The sequence below is a fragment of the Macrotis lagotis genome, chromosome 2 (genome assembly GCF_037893015.1).
Source record: "Macrotis lagotis isolate mMagLag1 chromosome 2, bilby.v1.9.chrom.fasta, whole genome shotgun sequence".
Taxonomy (NCBI): Eukaryota; Metazoa; Chordata; class Mammalia; order Peramelemorphia; family Peramelidae; genus Macrotis; species Macrotis lagotis.
The window spans coordinates 151,953,274-151,973,627 of NC_133659.1; positions in this window are offsets into that span (position 1 = coordinate 151,953,274).

Here is a 20,354-nt window from a genome sequence, read left to right on the forward strand (position 1 = left end):
ATACATAAATTTATTTAATTTTTAAAAATTTTGTTATTTATGTTACCTATTTAATGTTCCTACTCTTGCATTTTAGCTCAGCAAGAATACAGTAAAGTAATAATACTTAAGTGCTAGGTGCTGGGAATAAAAAAAATTAGATAAAACATAAGACCCTGTTCTTAAAGAACTTGTCTAATTGAGAGATACATGTATACAAATAGCTAAGTGTAGACAAATAACTAATGGGGAATGTTATGAGTACAGAGGAAAGTGTAATGAAAATTTGAGAAGGAAAAGATGGGAAGCCTCTGTGGAGTAAATGACATCTGAGTTATATGTCTAGAAAGAAGAGAATGACACCAATTCATGGAAGAGAGTGAGAAGGCATTTGCAGTCTTGGGATGATAATGAATAAAAGCTTAAAGGTAGATAGGCAGGTTAAGAGTGCTATATGGACAGGAGCTCACTTGGCAGGAATACAAATTCAAGAGAAGTAATACAAAATAAGGGAGAAAAGATGGGATGGAGTCAAATTATGGATGACTTAGAATGCCAAGATAAGGAGATGGTTTTATTCTATAAGATGATGGGAAATCACTAGAGGTGTTTAAGCAGAAGAATGATTAAGAGTCTATTATTATAATCTCTGTCATTTGGAAGTCCTAGGTCTCTTTCTTCTAATGGATTGACAGGTTCAGACTTGAAGGCTTCTTCCTGTAAATAGTTTGTATACTTTATTTTGTTTCAATCTTGGATCCAGGGTCCAAAAATATCTGAATGATACTAATTTATAGATTTGTTTCAGTTGTCCTGCAAACCCTCCAAATCAACAAGGACACCAGGGAAAAGAACCAGTTTTTAATATACAAACAAATAATACAAAATGAACTAAGCCCCTAGATATTCTTCTGATGAGCCCCATTTCTAGGTATGTTATAGCTGCTTCAATTATATCCTTTTTTTAGGTTTTTGCAAGGAAAATAGGGTTAAGTGGCTTTCCCAAGGCCACACAGCTAGGTAATTATTAAGTGTCTGAGGCTGGATTTGAACTCAGGTACTCCTGACTTCAGGGATGGTGCTTTATCCACTGTGGCACCTAGCCACCCCTTCAACTATATCCTAATGTAAGCTCCAAATGTATATGCAACTGAGAAATGCAAGGTTACAATATGAATTAATTGGAAGAGCAAGAGATTACATTACACTTCCACAGATAAAATTTCATGACCAAATAAGAGATATAAAGAATCACAGAAAAGAAAATTGCTATTTTGATTAAAGAAAATTAATGTCTTTGCACAAACAAAACTAATGAAAGTGAAATTAGAAGAGAAACAGTTAAATGGGAAAACATCTTTGTAACAAGCTTCTCCAATGAATATCATTTTCAAGATATATAAGGGAATGATTCAAATTCATAAGGATAAGAGTTATTTCTCAATAAAAAATGGTCTAAAATATAAATGCAAAGTTCTCAAGGAAAGAAATGTGAACTAGCAATAGCTAAATGAAAAATTTCCCAAATCATTAATAATATAAACTAAAGCAACTTTGTGATTCCACCTTATACATATTGCATTGTCTAGACTGACAAAGGAAAATGACAAATACTAAAAGGAAAAATAGGCAGAGTAATGCACTTATATTGCTGGAACTATGATTTGGTTCAAACATTCTGAAAAGCAATTTAGAAACAATCCCCAAAAGTTACTATATATACACAGTGTTTGATTCAATTATACTATATTAATCATCTATCTTAAAGAAAAGGAAAAGGGGCCCATGTCTACAAAAAAATGTATATCAGCTCTTTTAGTGTTGGTAAAGAATTGGAAGCTAAGGGAATGCACATCAACTGAGGAATGGTTGAACAAATTATGGTATGTATTTGAATGCAATGGAATACTATTGTGCTAAAAAGAAATGACAAGCACCTGGATGCTCGCAGAAAAACCTGGAAAGAAGTGAGCAGTAACAGTAACAGTAATATTGTTTAATGACCAGCTTATGGTGAACGACTTAACTGTTCTCAGCCATACAATGATCTAACACAATTTTTTACTACCTCCTTCCAGTGAAAAAACGGATGGATTCTGAATTTAGATTTTCAACATCCCTTCTAACTTTAGCACAAATAGGCAAAATAAACAACAAGAGAAACAAGACCAGGACCTGGCACATCATTGTTATTTAGTGAATGATTGTTGAATGACTGGTAGATAGTTATAATTCTAAATGGAAAAGATGTTTAGATTTTTGTGTAACTGAGTTTGTTAGTCTTGACTTCAGTCACAGCATAGGGAATACTACTAGGAAAAACTATAAGAGTCATATGATCACATGGAGCTATATGACAATTATATTCCAGATATGGCAAGCATAGACTTGAATCCTTTTTCTTAGAAATGGCCACAAAAGGAGGAAAATATATTAACAAATTGAATTACAATTCAAAGACAATTATCAACTGGTACTCTTTAAAGATATCCATTATTCACAGATCAAAGGTATGCCTAGAATACTAGTTTAGTTGTATTCAAAGTCAAACACTGCACATTTTTCAGTGCAAATGAGTTCTAATTGCTATAGAGAAACTACTGTTGGTAATGTCACAGACCTTGACAGAAGTCACTATTAATGCCTGGCTACTTTCTCCCAGCATCACCCCCCCCCCAAAAGGAGCATTCTCTTCAACCCAATCACTAGTGTCAGATTTGACCTTAGATTATCTCAACTATTTTGCTTTATTTATCTTGAATTGTGATTTTTTTTGGTGTAAAAAAGCAGTAATAAATAAATTCAAACAGAAATGGGAGCTACTTAACCCTACATAAGGATCCCTGTGGGCTCATATTGATTTGGGAAACCATATTTTAACATTATCTATGTGCTACTATATTATTTTATTAAATATTTTCAAATTACATTTTACTCTGTTTTAGACAGCACTCAGGAGCCTTGACAGTTTGAGATCTCTAATATAAAGAACTCCTAATGAGGAAACTCCTTTTTTTAATCACTTGGTTACCCTTAGCAATTTCTAGCTCCCTACTTCCCTACTATAAGTAGTGTTTCCCTATTAGAAGGTAAGCTACTTTAGAACATAGATTGTCTTCTTGCTTTTATCTTTTAACCCAAGCATTTAGTACAATGCCTAGAATTTAATGAGCACTTAATAAATGCTTGTTGTTCAGTTATGTCCTCTTCTGGCCAGACAGCAATCTATACATGTATGTATAGATGGGCACATATATGTGTGTATATATATATATATATATATGTATGAAATATATTTGTATGTATATACATGGTTGTATAAACATATAGTCAGATAAAAAAGATAGAGATTGATAGATAGATAGTAGTTGTATATATAGATATAGAAGTTGATAATAGATAGCAGTCAAGTGGTATAGTAACTGGAGTGCTGGGCCTAGAACCAAGAAGACTCATTTTTTGAGTTCAAATCTGACCTCACACACCAGCTATGTGACCTTGGGTAAGTAAGTCACTTACTTCAATCTGTTTGTCTCAGTTTCTTCATATGTAAAATGAACTGGAGAAGGAAATGGCAAGCCACTCTAGTATCTTTGCTAAGAACCTTCAAATGTAATCACAAAAGTTGGCCACGACTGAAATGACTAAACAACAAGGAATATTGCATATTGCATCACTTGCTATTTTCTACTCATAATTGTGTGTGTTTTAAAATGATCATCATCATAACATTTATAGAGCACTTTAAGGCTTACCTGGCCCTCATTTCATTCTCACAACAATTCTGCATCATTATGATTATTTTATAAATAAACTCAGACTGAGGAAGATTAAGTAATTAGCCAGTCACTTAACTAGTGTCTTAGGCAAATTTTTTGTATTGTTATTTTTTAATTTATTTTCAGGTCCACATTCTCTTCCTCCCCCATCAATTTTAGAGGCAGTAAATACAATACGCATTGTACATATGAAGTCATATAAAATAAATTTTTAAATTAGCCCTGTTCAGGGGTGGAAGGGAGGGAAGAAAAGAAGGGGGAAAAAAGAAAAAATGCTTGAATCTCTACTGAGTCCATTAATTCAATATCTAGATGGAATAACATGTTTCATCATGAGTCCTGTGTTGATCAGAGTTACCAAGTCTTTCACAATTAACATCTTTATATTTTTTCTTTTACTATGTAAATACTTCTAATTCTACTCACTTATTTTTGTATTAGTTCATACAAGTCTAACTAGGTTTTTCTGAACTATCCCCTTCATCATTTCTTACAAATCAATATAGCATCATATTTCCATACTATAACTTGTTCAGCCAATTGAGAATCAGCTTCCATTTTTTTGCCACCACAAAACTAGCTGCTATAGATATTTTTGTACATTTGTATCCTTTGATGTTTTATCTCTTAGGAATATAGACTTAGTGCTGATGTACCACTAAAGGATAAACATAATTTTATAGCTTTTTGGGCTTGGTTCCAAATTTCCAGAATGGTTAGACTACCAACAGTGCATTAAGGTTCCTATTTAAACACATTCCCTCTAGCATTTATCATTTTCTTTTCTGTCATCTTAGCTAATCTGATGGGCATGAGGTAGAGTTTTAATTTTCATTTCTCATTAAAAAGTGATTTACATCATTTTTACATGACTATTGTTAGCATTGATTTCTTCCTCTGAAAATTGCCTCTTCCATCCTTTGATCATTTATGTGTGAGTTTTTTGATCTTCTACTTCTGTCCTAGATTATGAATGCCTTTAGATGAGGTCTTATGTCCTATTAATCACTGTATTCCCCTTGGGCCTACCACAGTGACCACAGTGGGCAGGCAAGACACATTTGAACTGAATTAAGTTGAACTGGCCTTGCTGGATCTCTCTCCTGTATCTGACCTAAGTCTCAAAGAGGGGACTGACTCTTTTTTTACTTTCTTTCAGGTTCTCACTCTACTTCAGACAGAGTCACATTCTGGAAGGAATGGTTCATATTATGATCCCCATTTTGTAGATGGTCAAAATAATGGAACATCAGAATGAATCAACGACAGTAGTGGGATGAGGGGAGTGGGTGGAGAAAAGCTGTCAGCTCTTGCTTATCCAGGTGAGAAGAGGTCTCTCTGTCTCTCTGTGGGGCATTCCTGCCCCTTGGCAATGTTAACACAACCTCTTACCCCATGTCCATCAGTATCTCTCTATAACCCCAGTAGAATCTTTACTTTAATCATTTAATGATCATTTCCTCCCACAATTGTGTTGCAGTCCCCTATTTTCTGAGAAACTCTTTTCTTAATATCCATGTGTCTCTCACATTTCTTGATGATCAGGAAGGTCTAGGGAGACCAATAGGGCATCACCAGTCAGCTTTATTTATTATTATTATTCATTTTTTGGCTAGGAGGGAGGGATTAAATCATGTAGCAGCTGTCTAAGTTTTCTAGGCAGCTGCTTCAGTCCAATTTCTAGGAAGCAGGTTTCAATGTCATTGCCACCTCCTCTCTAGCTGGCACTAACTAGATCCCCTGTTGTCCCCCTTGGCAGAAAAGACAAGAATAAGATGGGCAAAAAGACGTGGATATACACTGCAAAGCAATTTGGTAGAGAAAACATACTATAAAGCATCATGAAAGAAAAACAAATACCCTTAAATCCCTTCATAGGTAGAGACATCTTGGTTTTAATATTAAACCTATTAATCATTTATAATCGGTTGGTTTTTTCCTTAATATTTTCCTGTATTATGCTTTATTTATGAATGACCTTTCATAAGCACAAGAGAGACTGAGAGATCACCAACACAATACTGTACCATCTGTAATTTTTTCTGGTTCTGGTTTTTGAAATCAAACACTCAATTTTTAGCAGGTGAAGGAGAAAAAAATCTGAGTTTTACTGATACCTTTTGAAAAAATTTTCAATAATGTAAGGTTAAGCACTGGAGGATTCAAAGGACAAACATTTGGGGGGGATGATGGCAGGAGAATCAAAGGTCTGGAGTTGACTCAGCTGCATCCTGGACTTTGTCTCAGAGCTATGGTACCCAAGAGAACCATTTTCAGACTTGACCTCAGAGAAGGCCACATTCAGTCCAGACAGAAGATGATCAAATTATTTTCTTTCTCCTCAACAGTTCAATGGAATATAAATACAAAGATTGCCTTGGAAGAAGTTGGAGTTAGTTCATGGAACACATTTTTGGAAGTAAGAAGATATCATTTTGCTCCATGTTATTCTGCAGAAATGGGTAACCTTTATCATCCCAATTTCTCCACTTGGAAAGCATTTACTTTACAGGAGAAAATGCGCTTAGAGATGTGAAACAATGGAGAAATAGAACTATCACTGCCATAATGCCTTTCTTAAATGACTAGTACTTAAGAGTATCCATTTGAATTTCAGAGTTCCTTGGTTATGTGTGGTTTTCACTGAGGTTATTTTCTCACCTAATACTTCATATTATTTGACTCTTTGCTACTTCCTCATTCCTCTCCCTTCTTTCTATGTACCTTTTTTGGAGTTAATCCTGTGCTTGGGATTGTGTTCTTTCATCCCTCCTAGGCCATCTTTGCTTATAAAAATTTTCTCTGAACTTAGACAGGAGTGTTCTCACTATACTTTGGACTTCCTTAATACTCATTGCACACTAAGATTCCTAATCCATAAAATGGAGATAACAATATTATCTACCTACCTCACAGGGAGGTTTTGAGATGTCTGGCCCCAGACACTTCCTAGTTGTGTGATCCTGGGCAAGTCACTAAATCCTGTTGATCTCAGTTTCCTCATTTGTAAAATAAACTGGAGAAGAAAATGACAATCCATTCCAATGTCTTTGCCAAAAATATCCCAAACAGAGTCACAGGGAATCACACATGATTCAAATGACCGAATATCAACAATCTCAACAGAGTTGTTGATATAATATGTCAAGTGCTTCATCGATGTTCGCTATTTTGTTGTGGTTACTTGTGTTCTAGTCTTTATCTCTTCCCCTAATTAGGCTGAAAGGTTATTGCGTGAAAGTACTGTGAATTTTTCATCTTTATCTCCCCAGTGCCTGGCAAGGCATCTGGACATAGTAGGATTATAGATTTAGAGTTGGAAGAAAGGAGGTGAGATGTCATCCATCTAGTTCAAACCTGTCCTTGTTTTGCAGACAACAGAAATGAAGCATGGAAAGTTTAAGTGAAGATTCATATGGGTTCTGAGCAATAAAGATAGGATTGGAACCCATATCTTCTGACTGAAGATGCAGCATTATTTCCACTAAGTATGCTCTACTGCCTTGCTGAATGGGCACTTAATAAATGTTTGTTGAATTAAATCAAATTTCCTCTGAAAATTGCTTGGTTGCTAATAACAACAACACAGATTTAGATTTAGAGCTGGAAGTGGAATTCAGAGGATTTCTACTTCAATCACTTAATTTTATATATAGGGAAATTAAGGTCAACAGACAGTATATGTCTTGCCCAAGGATCCAGAGATGTTAGTAGAAATAGCAAAAAAAAAAAAAGAATGGCAGTTTTCTCTTTTAGTTCTCCTCAAGAAAGAGAACATAAAAGGTGATCAAACTACAAGCACCCAAAAGTGCAAAAAAAATCCCAAAACAAAATAAAAAACTTCTGCTACCTTCCAAAATATAGGGCAGATGAGCCCCCAAATCTGTAGAGGGAATTGGATACTGTCTTGTATCAGTCAACTTGCCCATGAGAGAACAGAAACAATGCTAGGGTCATCACATTTGATTCTTTCCCCCCCATGTTACAGCTGGCCCAGAGACATAAGTCTACCCCTTTCACATCTGTAGCAGAACTTTCTCTCCCTTGGTTCCTTTTTTCCTGCACAGAAATGCAGAGAGAAGGAAGACTTGGGCTGGAATATATCCAAGGTGGAGAGGGTGGGGGGAAGAGGAATTATAAAAAGTAGATCTATTCCCTTAGCATGATTTCCCTATCAGCCTCATTTGCACGATGTTTTGCCGCTGGTGCTTGGATTCCAGTTCATCAGCACTACCGCAGATGGTGTCATCCACTGGGATTTCAGTTGGTTTAATAACCAGTGCCAGTGTTCTCATCAGGGGAAGCATTTGAGCTAATTTGGACTTTCAATGAGATGTCCACCAGTCACTAAATATAGCCTCCATGGCACCCCTCCTTCCTAGTTCTGAAGGATGTAGACATCCCCCCCCCAACTCAAAATATCCTGACCTAATGCTTCCCCCTTTGCCAGAAGTTCTAGACCTTGGAAGAGTAAACGATGTCCTAGTTCAAAGGCTCAGCAGGAGCTTGTCTATGGGGTAGTGAAGGAGGCAGCTGGCTCAGCTTTCCTGATGCTTTCTCCTTCCTGGCTCCTCCCACCTGTTCCCTTCTCACTCCCCATCCTCAGTGAGGAGCAGCTATGTGTCAGCAGTGGTGTTACAGCTTAGCTCAGCTGTCATACACAATATAACATTAATTAAACTCAGCTGCCTTGGGATTGGTGGCTCTGAATGAAGCTGGAGGGCGTCTAAGTCTTTAGACAAGGAGCCACTGGAAAGAACCCTCCCTGTCCTTAGTATCCTTCTCTCTGCCTCCCTCCCTTCCTTCCTCACGGAGAATCTGATACAAATTGCAAGCAGCAGTCAGGTATTTGAATTCTTGGTATTCAACTCTGCATCAATTAGGATCTTTGTAAATGGGAATATATATTTTAATATATATTTCATTAGAATATATTCAGATAAAACAAACATTGTCTCCTCCCAAAAAACAAAACAGAACAAAGTGGATATAGCAAAGTAGTTTCAGGCAAGGTAATAATAACAGCACTTACAATTTAGCAAAATGCTTTATATACATTATCTCAAACCACACAACTACTCAGAGAGGTAGGTATTACTGATATTATGTCTATTTTACAGAGATTGAAAAAACTGAACTCACAGTGGTTGTGATTTGCCTATGAATTCTAGAATCACAAATTTGGGAAGAACTTAGCATCTTTACTGATCAGTTTTCAAAGTTATACACATTAATATGTGTCTATGCACAGGTACACATTTATTTGTATACATATACACATAAATTTTGTTTAGCTGTTTTTAAGTTGCATCCAACTCATTGTGACCTTGTGGCTTTTTTGGCAAAGATACTGAAGAAGCCCGTTTCCAGTTCATTTGACAGATAAGGAAACTGATGCACAAGGAGTTAGCTAACTTGCCTAAGGTCATATTACTAGTGATCTAGATAGACAGCCAAATTAATTCTCATTCACAGGAGCCATGTGAGTTGGGTAATACTATCTCACATGGCTCCTGTGAATGAGAATTTTTCTTTCTATGGAGAGTAAAGGATCTCATTTTGCACATGCAAAAACCAAGGTTGCAAAGAAAAAGGGAACCTGAACAAGGATATAAAATCAAATAAGAATGTTTTACCAAGAGTTCTAACTGACTCTTGATACAGGTGAAGAAACTGAGACTCAGAGTCAAATAAATATCAAAGGCAAGATTCAGAACTGGATTTTCTGGATGTGAGGTCCAGTCTTCAATCTACCATATCTACCAGCATTCTATCATACCACATTGCTTCTCAGGGTTCACAGTTCATGGTGGCTTACATGACTTGAATTCTAACTCTTACTCTGCCACTTGTTAATTGTGTGACTTTCAGTTTCCTCCACTCTAAAAGGCTTGAGATAATGTATATAAAGCATTTAGCTAATTTTCATTTAATAAACCCCAAAGTTCCTTTCCGACTTTAACTCTATGATCCTATAACTGGAAGACCTCTATGATCCCTTCCAACTCTGTAATCTTCTTTTTAAAAAAATTTTTAAATTGGCTTTTGATTTTTACAATTCCCCCCCCATCTTGCTTCTCTTCCCTCACCCCCTACAGAGGTAATCTGATAGTCTTCAAATTATTTCCATGATATACATTGATCAAAACTGAATATGATGAGAGAGAAATTATATCCTTAAGTAAAAAATATGAGATAGAAAAATTACATAATAAGATACCTTTAAAAAAATTTAAATGAAAGGTAATAGTCTTTGGTCTTTATTTAAACTACACAATTCTTTCTTTGCATATAGTTGGTATTCTCCATTGCAGATCCCCTAAAATTGCTCCTGATTGTTGCACTGATGAAATGAGAAAGTCCATTAAGGTTGATCATCACCCCCATGTTGCTGTTAGGGTGTACAGTGTTCTTCTGGGTTCTGCTCCTCTCATTCAGCATCATTTCATGCAAATCCTTGCAGGCTTCTCAGAATTCCCATCTCTCTTGGTTTCTAATAGAACAATAGTGTTCCATAAGGTATATATACCATAATTTGTTCAGTCATTCCCCAACTGATGGACATCCACTTATTTTCCAATTTTTTGCTACCACAAACAGGGAATGCTATGAATAATTTTGTCCAAGTGATGTTTTTACCCCTTTTCATGATCTCTTCAGGGTATAGACCCAGTAGTGATATTGCTGAATCAAAGGGTATGCACATTTTTATTGCCCTTTGGGTGTAATTCCAAGTTGCTCTCCAGAAAGGCTGGATGAATTCATAGCTCCACCAACAATGAATTAGTGTCCCAGATTTCCCTCATCCCTTCCAACATTGATCATTGTCCTTTCTCGTCATATTGGTCAGTTTAAGAGGTGTGAGGTGATACTTCAGAGATGCTTTAATTTGAATTTCTCTAATCAGTAATGAGCAATTTTTCATATGACTATGGATGGTTTTGATTTCTTCATCTGTAAATTGTCTCTGCATATCCTTTGACCATTTGTCAATTGGGGAATTTTTTTTTATAAATTTGACTCAATTCTCTATATATTTTAGAAATGAGTCCTTTGTCAGAAATACTAGTTCTAAAAATTGTTTCCCAGTTTACTACATTTCTTTTGATCTTGGTTACAGTGGTTTTGTTGTGCAAAATTCTTTTATTTTAATGTAATCAAAATTATCTAGTTTGTTTTTAATGATATTCTCTATCTCTTCCTTAGTCATAAACTGCTTCCCTTTCCATAGATCTGACAGGTAAACTATTTCTTTATTTCCTAGTTTGCTTATAACATTGTCTTTTATGTCTAAATCTTGTACCCATTTTGATCTTATCTTAGTATAGGGTGTGAGATGTTAGTCTAATCCAAGTTTCTGCCATACTAACTTCCAATTTTCCCAACAGTTCTTACTGAAGAGAGAGTTTTTGTCACAGAAGCTGGGCTCTTTGGGTTTATCAAACAGCAAATTACTATAATCATTTTCCACTGTCTCTTTTGCACCTAATCTATTCCACTGATCTACCACTCTATTTCTTAGCCAGACCAGACAATTTTGATGAATGATACGTTATAATATAATTTTAGATCTGGTTAAGACTAAGCCACCTTCTTTTGCACTTTTTTTCATTAAATTTGTGGATATTCTTGACTTTTTGTTTCTTCATATGAATTTAGTTACAATTTTTTCTAGCTAATTAAGGTGATTTTTTGGAAGTTTGATTGGTCTGGTACTAAATAAGTAGATTAATTTAGGTAGAATTGTCATTTTCATTATATTATCTTGGCCTATCTATGAGCAGTTGCTATTTGCTCAGTTATTTAAATCTGATTTTATTTATGTGAAAAGTGTTTCATAGTTGTTTTCATAGTTTCTGAGTCTGCCTTGGCAGGTAGATTCCTAAGTATTTTATACTTCCTTAAGTTATTTTGAATGGGATTTCTCTTTCTGGCTCTTGCTGCTGTATCTTGCTAGTAATATATAGGAATGCTGAGGATTTTTGAGAGTTTATTTTATATCCTGTGACTTTGCTAAAGTTGCTAATTGTTTCTAGGTTTGATGATTTTTTAGAAGTCTCTAGGTATACTATCATATCATCTGCAAAGAGTGAGTTTTGTTTCTTCCTTCCCAATTCTAATTCCTTCAATTTCTTTTTCTTCTCTTATTGCTGAAGCTAACATTTCTAATACAATCTTGAATAGTAGTAGTGATAATGGGCATCCTTGTTTCACCCCTGATCTTATTGGGAATGCCTCTAGCTTTTCCTCCTTGCATATAATGCTTGTTTGTGGTTTCAGATAGATATGTCTTATCATTCTAAGGAACAATCCATTTATTCCTATACTCTCTAGTGTTTTTAGTATGAATGGGTGCTGTATTTTGCCAAAGGCTTTTTCATCATCTATTGATATAATCATATGATTTCTGATAGGTTTGTTATTGATATAGTTAATTAAACTGTTTTCCTAATATTGAACCAACCCTGCATTCTTGGGATGAATCTTGCTTGGTCATAGTGTATTATCCTAGAGATAACTTGCTGTAATCACTTTGCTAAGATTTTATTTAAGATTTTTGCATCTGTATTCATTAGGGAGATAGGTCTATAATTTTCTTTCTCTGCTTTGACTCTTTCTGGTTTAGGTATCAGCACCATATTGGTGCCACAGAAAGAGGCAGAATTCCATCCTCACCTATTTTGCCAAAGAGTTTATATAGAATTAGAACCAATTGTTCCTTAAATGTTTGATAGAATTCACTTGTGAATCCATCTAGCTCTGGAGATTTTTTCTTAGGGATTTCAGTAATGACTTGCTGAATTTCTTTTTCTGAGAAAGGGTTACTTAAGTATTTAATTTCCTCTTTATTTAACCTGGGCAACTTATAGTTTTGTAAATATTCATCCATTTCACTTAGATTATCAAATTTATTAGCATACAGTTGGGCAAAATAATTCCACATTGTTACTTTTATTTCCTCCTCATTGGTGGTGAGTTCATCTTTTTCATTTATGATGCTGGTAATTTGGTTTTCTATTTTCTTTTTTTAATCAAATTAACCAGAGGTTTATCTATTTTTGTTGTTTTTTTTTAATAAAACTAACTCTTGGTTTTATTTATTTATTAATTCAATTGTTTGCTTGCTTTCGATTTTATTAATTTCTCCTTTAATTCTTAGAATTTACAATTTGTATTTAATTGGGGGGGAGTTAATTTTTTCTATCTCTAGTTTTTTATACCAGCTCTGTGATCTTCTATATTCTATCTCATCAACAAATTCTTCCCAAACAATTGTGAGCCCAGTGATGCCACCATATACTGTCTCTTTGTAGAATTAATTATTCGTAATACTTGTTTTGATACCTTAGATCACAGGGTCACAGATTTAAATCTTGGAAGGACCTTAGAGGTTTTCTCTTTCAACCCCTTTATTTTGTGAGTAGGGTAAACAAAGGTCAGACAAGAAAGGGTAAGGTTATGGGTAAGTCATTGCGTTAAGCACTTTACAGGTTTCACCTCATTTGAGCCTCACAACAATCCTTAGAGAAAGGAGCTATTGTAATTCCCATTTTACAGAGGAAAAAACTAGCAGAAACCAGGGCTGTTTGCCTTGTTTTGGGTCACAAAGATAGTAAGGTTGTGAGGCTGGATTTAGATCCAGGTCTTTCTGACTGCAGGTCCAATGTTTTCTCCTCTACACCAACTAGCTTAACTTAACCAGCTTAATGTCATACAGATGATACATAGCAGAACATAAGTATGAAGGAAAAAAAAAACATCATATACCAAATGTAGGGTTTTTTCCAAAGCAAGGTTTCTGTTGTATACTTGGAATGATGGGTAGGATTTAGATAGGATAAGAGGTAGAGGAAAATTTTGGTTGGAATGAGGAAACAATACAGGATGGACCTTTTTTTTTCAACTTACAGTCTTAGAGAATTGCTTGGGTTGCTAAGAAGCTAAATGACTCACCCAAGGTCACATGACCTTACTGTAAGATATTATATATCGGAAGAAGACTAAAACACAGGAATTCTACTAAATTACACTTCCACCAAGCAAAGTAAGGGATGTCAGTCTCTCCTCAGTCTAGCTGTCTGTCCATTTGTCTGTCTCCATGCAGGTTGCCCCATTGCTGGAAGAAGTGCATATTCTGGTAGCAAGTGTAGCAAGAGACAAAGTGAGAAGTCATGGCAAAACATTTTTATTTGATTTTATAGTCTTGTTCAAGTTTCCTTTTCTTTGGGACTTTAGTTTTTGCATATGCAAAATTAGGGCCTTCATCTCCATAGAAAGAAAAAAGTTAATACCATAACATATTTGAATTTGGCTGGAAATACTATTGAAGAACAGAGCAAGTGATCCATGCCAAGATGTTTTGTAAAAGGAGGAAGGAGATTTATTCTGGCAAAGTAAAAAAAAAAATTAAACATTAAATTGCTATCACATATGACTGCCATAGCCCTAAGGCATTTTGGATGTTAAAAATTATTTTTAGGTATTTCAATGATTATTCCTCCTCCTTTTCACAACATCTGTCTCATTGACTGCTTAGCATCTGGCACATAGCTCCTGATGCCAAACTGGCCTTGATCTCTCATTCAGACAGTTAGGGTATCTTGGGGACTAGCCATATTCATGAAGGAGACTTTTGCCAAGGGAGCTGTTTTAATTGAACAGGTCATTTCTTCGACTCTTTGCAGCTAATCCTTCTATCAGCAAGAACTAATGAAAGCCACTGAGTACTCAAGATGCTTTCTAGTTAAAAGTTGCCTTCATTTACCATATGGTACACATCCATAATCTCAGCCTGTCATATGTATTCTGTATACAGTGCAACCACTATTCAAGGAGCAGTAGAGAAAGGAGAAGATAAACTTGTGTCTTATAACTAGAGAAAAAAGGGAATTAGATGCCTCTTTACTGAACCTGAAAACTGATTTCAGAGTCCGATGAAAAGAAAGATGGAGCTTCCTGTCTCAATCTCTCTCTCAAATTCAAACACTTAAAAAAAAGTAACTTTGAAAATACATGATGGATTTGGAAATAGCTTCAGTCTATCGAATCTGTCATGACCAGTGGAAGGCCCTTTGCTCTTGTGATATCTTCATGATGTGAAGACAAAAATCAAATGAAGCCTACAGCAAGTAGAATTTCTCAGCTTTGGTAAATGTGCACTGAGAGTCTTTTTATTGTTATCTCTTCACATTGTGACTTTCTCCATGATGGTTTTGATATATTTTAGGTTGGCATAAAAATTTTAAATGGGAATATGAGGGGCCTTTGTGGAAGTCATAGATAATATAGAAAAAGTTTATAAATTCAAAAATGCAGAAAATACATGTATAGCATCGTATAATGCCAATCCAAATTTTATGTTAAGATATTATAAATATCCCATGAAAGAAAAAGAAACTATTAAGACTCCTTTTCTGATATAAAGGTAGGGTCAAAAAAATTTATGCAGATTTTCCAGCTCATGCAAGGTGGTACTGAACTCTTGCCCTCATGCTGTGGAAGAGATAACTGTAGTTGACTAAAGAGTTAGCTCCTTCCTCCTCCTCAACCCACCAAATCTATAAGTCCTGGTCAAGGATGGAACAAGTTGGCAAGCATGAATGAGTTATGATATGAATTGTTGTAGCACTGACATAGATACATTGGGGTATTGAGGTTATTATAAATGCAGGGCTTATCAAGGGTTTTTAAGCTATTAAAGTTTAACCCATTTAAGGTTTTAAATGTCATGAATATTTTTGGGATGCACTGCCTAAATATGTTGTAATACATAATGATTGTCATGTATAGTATGCCTTTGTAGAATATTTTATAGTTGATAACCTGTACTAGCATGCTGTATCCCACTGAATAATTCCATGGACCAGGCAAGCAGAGCAATATCATTTTCTCCAATTTATAGTTAAGAAAATTAAGATAGCAAGTTTATAAGAATATAAGTCATACTCCAATTGATAGATGTTAAAAGGATATGAACATATTTTCATATGAAGAAATTAAAGAGATCTATAGTCATATGGAAAAATGCTTCAAATCATTATTGATAAGACAAATGCAAATTAAAACAACTCTGAGGAATCACCTCACATCTATCAAATTGGTTAAGGTGATGAAAAAAGAAAATGATCAGTGTTGGAGAGGTTGTGGGGAAAATGGGATACTAATGCACTGGTTTTGTGAACTGATCCAGCCTTTCTGGTGAGCAATTTGGAACTATGCCCAAAGAACATTTAAAACTGTGCATACACTTTGATCTGACAATACCATTACAAGGTCAATATTCTAAAGAGATCATAAAATATTTAAAGCAGCTCATTTCATAGAGGCAAAGAATTGGAAATTGAGGGAATGACCATTAATTGGAGAATGGCTTAATTGTTCTAGTATCTCTGCCAAAAATACCCCAGATAGGGTCAGGAAGAGTCAGACATGGCTAAGACAATGCAACAAGCATATAGATCACTAACCCCAGAGTCAGGAAGACCTGACTTTGAATTTGACCTCAAACATCATGAGGAAGTGGACTTTAGAAAAGCCTAGAAAGACTTGCATGAATTGACAATGAGTGAAGTGAACAGAACTAGGAGAACATTGTACAAAGTAAAAGCAACACTGTGAGATGGATCAGTTATTATGATTATAACTTCTCTCAACAGTGAAGTGATAGACAACCCTATTATGGAAAGTAACATCCACATCCAGAGAGAAAAACAAACAAACCAAAAAACAATCAAACAAACAATGGAATCTGAATGCAGAGCAAAGCATAGCATGTTCACTTTTTAAAACTTCTTTTGTTTTTTTTCTTTTTTTTCCTTGATTTCCCCCCACCCCTTCTAATTCTCTTTTCACAAGGCTAAAATGGAAATATGTTAAACACTATTGAACATGTACAACTTTAACAAGATTAGTTGTTGCCATGGGGAAGGAAGGGAGCGAGGCAGAAAAAAATGTGGGTCTCATAAACTTGAAAATGGATGAGAAAACTACCTTTGTATGTAATTAGAAAAATTAAATTAAAATTAAAAAAAGAAAATTAAGATTAGAAGAGAAATGGTATGTCCAAAGTCAAACAATTAGCAATGGAAAAACTCAAGGCTTGAATTCAGATCTAAGTATTTTGATCACTGTTTCCAGAAGGAAATATTTCTTAAGCAACTACTATGTTCTAGGTACTGTTAAGTAACTTATAAATATCTTATTTGATCTTCATGATAACCTATTATAATCTTATTACTATAATCCCATTTTACATTTGAGGAAACTGGGGCATAAAGGTTAAGTAATTTGTCCATGGTAACAAAATAATTGTTGAGGTCACATTTGAACTCAGGTCTTTCTTTCTCCAGGTTTAGTGATCTATCTGTTGTGTTGTCTTAGCCATGGGTGACTCTTCCTGACCCCATTTGGAATTTTCTTGTTTTCTTTCTCCAGCTCTTTTTACAGATAAGGAATCTGAGGCAAACAGGGCTAAGCAACTGGCTCACGGTCCTCCCAACTAGGAAATATCTGAAACTGAATTTGACTTCGGATCTTCCTGACTGGAGGCCAGGTATTCTATACACTCAATCTATCTGCTAAATCACCTAGATCCAACTTTTTGTGAGTTTAAAATATTCCTGGACACAAACTCTGCATATGCATAAAAACACCCTGTATATCTGTTTTTCTAAGTAACTCATAGAACTTCACACAGTCTTACAGGATGTCTCTGGAAAGTAGGTAGTAAGCAGGGATTTTGAACTATATAGATATAGTTTGAACTGCACTATATTTAGAAGGTGCATATTCACAAGGGAAATTAATGACAGGACCTCCTCTCCCCTTATTTTTATAATTCTGTGACCAAGGCTTGATTAGCCTTTTCCTATGTAATTCACAGAGTTCTATGTGATGTAACTTGGGTTTCCTTGGTAGAAGGTACATTCTGTAGAGGGTAAAAAATAAATGTTTCAGATTTATCTCAAAGTCACTTCTTTTGTAAGAATACTGGGTCATGCTTGGGTTTATGGGGGCCATCCTAATAGACAGGTAAATAAAAATGAATTATAGTGGTAGATTTTCCTTCCACATCTGATATACCCTAAAAGGTTCAATATGCTCTATCCTGCTTTCCTCTCCAAGTGACCACAACACTTCCCCCCCCCCCTTTTAAAAAATATTTAAATAGTTCCCTTGGTTTCTGATCTTTTGTTTTTGTTTCTTTTAGAGGAGAACAGTGATGAATTCAGTTCTGGTCTCAGAGTCAGGAGGACCTTGGTTCATGTCCCACTTTGTATCTGAAGAGGAAGCCTGAATCAAGGTCCCTTGAAATCAAAGGTTCAGGAAAAAAAAATAAGTCAAGGCACTGTACTAGGTGGTAAGTATACACAGGCAATAAACAATACAATTCTTGTCTTTAGGAAATTTATTGGATTGTGGGGGTAGGGTGCTGAGGATAGACAAAATCATGTACTTAACCATAAAGCAATATAGAATGACTTATATATAGACAAAGGCAAAAAAAAAAAAGAATCTGAGAAAAAGGAAGGGGGGGGTGACTTTAGGCAGAGAGATCACTCTCCACTGAGTTAATTAGGGAAGACTTTATGAGTTATCTCAGAACTTCTCAAAGGGAGAAGAATTTCAAAAGGGAAAAATATGAAGAAACATGAAGAATCTCACAGACTGAAGGAGTGATTAATGAAACCCTCCATCAGTGTGATCTCTTATGAAGTACTTACTATGTTTCAGACTATATTAGGCACTGGAGACACAAAGACAAAAGTGAGACTGGCTATAGTTTAAATGTAACTAACTTGAGAGTCATTTTTAAAATTTTCAGTGTGAGCATTTATACTGCCTACATTAGCACAGTACAAATTTGGCTTGATTTGTTTTATTGTCTACACTTTAGAAAATGATGGAGAAAATGTTAATAATGTGGATTGAATTTTAAAAGTGTGTCTTATGTCCATGGTGGAGGAGAGTTGTTAAACATTTACAAGCACTCCCCCCAAATAAAGTTAGATGGAGTAAAATAAAGCTGAAAAGATAGGTGGGAATTATACTATGGAGGGTCTTAAATGCTAGACTGAGGAGTTTTGTACTTTATTCTAAAGTACTAGTGGACCAATAAAAGTCTTTCCCCCCCACTCCCTATATAATTAAGAAGATTATTTTTAGGGCGACTAGGTGGTGAAGTGGATAGAGCACCAGCCCTGAAGTCAGGAGTACCTGAGTTCAAACCCCGGCCTCAGACACTTAATAATTACCTGGCTGTGTGGCCTTGGGCAAGCCACTTAACCCCATTGCCTTGCCAAACTTAAAAAAAAGATTATTTTTGCAGTGTGTGGAAAAGATAGTTTGAAAAGGATGGGAACTAGAGGAGAGAAACAAATTAGGAAGCTAGAGTTGATAAGGATCTAAACTGGCTATGAATATAAGGAGAAATTTTTGAAATAATTTTGGAGGAGTAGTTAATGGGATTAAGCAGTAGACTTACTTTTGTTGGAGGGAGAGAGAAAAAAAATGGGAGGAAAAAATCCAAGAGGACTCAAGTTTTGAATTGGGGATTAGAGGAATGGTATGTTATTAAGATGAATTTTCTTAAAGTTGAGGAAGAAACAATAAAACTCTCTAAAATGTAGTTCTATGGGGCAGCTAGGTGGCACAGTGGATAGAGCACCAGCCCTGGAGTCAAGAGTACCTGAGTTCAAATCTAGCCTCAGACAGTTAATAATTACCTAGCTGTGTGGCCTTGGGCAAGCCACTTAACCCTCATTGTCTTGCAAAAAATAAAAAAAAAATTTAAATAAAATGTAGTTCTATGTGGAACATCAGAATCAAATTATACCATCCCTGTCTCTGATGGTCATTTTTCTGTCTCCTATAATGACCATATTCAACAAACTATAATGTAAGAAATAGTATTATCCTCTAAAAGTATAAGACTCAGAGTAATCTTTCTGTGTACTTCTTACAGGAACATCAGCTAGTTAGCTGGAGGCTTGGGTTCAGTTTTGTTAATTGTCCCTTTCTTCTTAATATCAACATGGTTGAAATAGAGATGATGCCTTTTAAGTTATAATAGTAGGGAGTCAGAGTTTGGAAATAACCCTTTGAACTTGACCTATGTGGGGTTAATGGGACCAACACTAGGTCTAAGAGTATATATCCTTTTGCTTATAATTTCACTTTGTTTGAATAGTGGTTAGAGCAATTTCTTATCTTCTATGTACATTTTAATGTTTGTATTTGTTGATGACTTTTAAGTTGGTAATAAGAAAGAATACTAAAACAAAAAGATATTGAAGTCCTAGTTTAAATCCTAGTTCTTTTATTCACTGCTGTGTGATATTAGATAAATCACTTAACATCTCTCAACCTCAGTCCACTCATCTATTATATACATATAGCAACAGTTGCACTATTGACCTACCAGAGTAAAGCAAGAAGATTGTAAACTGTTAAGCACCATATAAACAGGATTTTATTATTATTAGATGTTTATGTTCATGTTCATGGTCAGATGTGATTCATTAAGCAGCTCAGGAAGTTGAACTCCCTGGGTGATGTCTAACTTGCTTGACTTAAATGAGCAATTCCCCATTCTCC